Raw genomic sequence first — 2,977 nt, 5'->3', positions numbered from 1 at the left:
AGATTCAAAATTTAAATTAGGATTCTGAGGGTGAATAAATGAACTGGCAACTGATCGTAATAGAAATAAATAAAATTCACACTTTTCTCATAATAGTAGAGGACTTTGCATTTCTTATCCAGGCCAAATAGAGTGTGTGTATACTGGAGTTACGGCTCATGAGCAGAAAGGGGCTGACAGTTGGGAAACACGCTGCAATTATTATACTCATGTCCACAAGTAACAGGCTGGGCTGATCAAAAAGAGCCAAAAGAACTTGACAGATGGAGGAAAGAATATAAAAGTAGACAAAGGTGCTCCCGAGCAGAAGGATGAATTTAGTAGCTCTGGACTCAGGGGAGGACCTGGAGGAGGCATCAGTCCTACGAATGTGCTGGACCTGCTGCTTATGTCTGTACAGGATGAGAACCATGGAGCTGCCGGCCCAGAGCGTGAGCCCCAAACATAAAACATCAGGGAATAATAGCAATGCTGCATATAAAGTGTCTTCAGACTTGTCATTAACAATAGAAGAACAGTAGCCAAAATCTCTTTCCTCTGTGATGTTTTTGTCACTCCATTTGCCAGTCATATGGAAAGGAAAAATGACATTTACCAGCATTTGCAGGATCCAACACAGGAAAATAGAGAGAACCACGTACTTGGGAGCTCTTACTTTCAGCACTGCCCACCTGGAGTTCCAGGGACTGATCGTGATCACCTGAAAGACACTCAAGAGGCAGATGCTACTGATGGACACTCCCCTCCCCACTCTGTGCAGAAAGAAGAGAAGTTTGCAGCCAACATCACTGCGGAAATGCTTCCACCCAAAGACTGTTATTGTCTGGGGTACCCCTTTAGAGAGGAGGACCAAGGAGTTGGCCACAATCAGGTGCTTAAGGATCAAATCTGTGGACCTTAACCTGTAACCCATGAAGTGAAGGATGATATAACTGGAAAGCACTGAGAAATTCCCCAGAATTCCAATGACGGTCTGTGTTAAGATGATCATACCTATCATGAAAAAGCTGCTGGCCATCCTTTCAGTTCACAGTCACTGGTACTTTTGAGTTACAATGTCCTGCGTGGGAATATGAGGCATGGGTTACATGCATCATGTCAACTGAAATCCAATATTCTCCACTTAACAATAGTTCCCACTTGGAAATATTTGCTTCTTGTGTTTCTGGTACCAGCAGCCTTTAAAGGGTTCCATGTATAACATTTAAAGAGAACTAATATGTAAAATTAATCACTGAAGATAATCATGCAATCCCTACTTCATTCTTCACAAATTCATTAGGCAGGAACTGAAGGGACCTTAGTTATACAGAGGAGTGTAACCTACTCCCAGACAGGTTAAGTCTTTGTCAAACCTGCTTCTTAATGCAGAGTGAGGACTGAATCCCATTGGGCTACTCAAGACAGTGGTTTGAGGAACTTCCCAGGTGCTTAAATGATTAAGATTGCATTCCACTGCAGAGGGTCCAAGCTCAATCCCTGGTCCAGGATCTATTATCTCATGAACTTTGATGCACGGCCAAAAACAAAAAAAGAGAGTGCACTGATCACCAGCCATGTACAACAGCTAGTTTTTGAAAGTATATAATGAACCAGATCTATATTTGATTATGATTTCACAAGTTTTCTCTTTGTAGACCTGTAGTATTTTTTTAATTTTCATATAACATGACTCCATGTATTTGTAAACCTTTATTCTATGGAACCAAATACTATGAATAAAGTCTTAGCATCTTAACACATGAACATCACTGCTGGCAGTAGAATACAGCAGGAGCCTGCCTCAGGACAAGGCAATGTCATGAAGATGAGAATGTCTCACTGTGAGGATCGCAACACAAAGACTCTTTTTTTCCCGTGACAGAAACACAAATAAATAACATGTATTATATAAATGTTTGAATAATCATATGTAGGCAATAAACCTTAAGGCATAAAACACTAGCATGTGATAAAACAGTTTAAGACAAAACAAATTATTATTGTCCATTCATACGCTGAATCAGTATGTTATTGTCTGAGCCCAGTGAATATATTAACAATGAATTAATATTTTCAGTCGACATTAACATACAAGACACAGAGGCAAAATTTGGCACTTGTAAAGCATGGATCCTTGTGCCTCTCATACACTGGCGTGCTAGACTTGCTGGAATGTCAACAAATTGGTGTTGGTGTCAGTTTCTGATGTGATCACTTACCCAGAATCTTGATCTGCCTTTCTCTCACAGACTTTGCTGCTCAGACGAAAGTACAATGAATATACCTTCCAGCTTCCAGGACAAGGGCTCGGTGGGATGGTCATAGTATGTGCATGGGAGGGAGGCAGCCAGATCCTGATAAATGGGTTTGAGACTCTGTGCTCCCCTTCCCTCCCGTCAAAACAGCAATTAGCTTTTCACCTGCAGCAGCGCTGGGAGTGCAGGCTTGGGAGCTGAGAACATTTCTGGAAATTTTCTCTCAGTTGTTAATTACTGGAAACAATTACAAGTTTCTAGTTAGCAGCCTTAGGAGACAACTGGTTGTACTTAACAGGAATTTTCTTTTACATGATCCCTGAAGGGGATGGTCTCACGAGGAAGAAATGCTGAAATCACACACATTAGGGACTGACACAAACCATGTGCATCCCTCTGGATTCTTCACTTCCCTGAGATGAGTCTCTGCCCTAATACTAGTACTTTCCTCACCTTCAACCATTGAATGGAACCGTCAATGAAAGTATTGGTAAAGAAAAAACACCTGGGAAGTATATTCGAAGAGACAAAAGGAAAAGGAGGAACATCTTCAAGAACTCATGATAGGAACCACTGGCAAAACTTATATCAATTTAGACTCATTTTCATAATTGAATGCCACTTATTATGGAAATTTTGTAGGAAATAAACTTTATTATTATTGAACCCTGTGAGGAGGCATCAGTCCTACGAATGTGGTGGACCTGCTGCTTATGTCTGTACAAGATGAGAACCATGGA

At 41.0% G+C, this 2,977-nt stretch overlaps 1 pseudogene; it reads right to left on the bottom strand.

Annotated features, from left to right (window-relative positions):
- Positions 1-207: 207 nt before the first annotated feature.
- On the bottom strand, positions 208-1,018 carry LOC122420450 (annotated as a pseudogene).
- Between the last annotated feature and the right edge of the window lie 1,959 nt (positions 1,019-2,977).

Source organism: Cervus canadensis, chromosome 18, assembly GCF_019320065.1.
Source record: "Cervus canadensis isolate Bull #8, Minnesota chromosome 18, ASM1932006v1, whole genome shotgun sequence".
NCBI classification, from domain to species: Eukaryota; Metazoa; Chordata; class Mammalia; order Artiodactyla; family Cervidae; genus Cervus; species Cervus canadensis.
The sequence above is the reverse complement of the archived record's forward strand: the minus strand, read 5'-3'. Positions and strand labels throughout refer to the sequence as shown.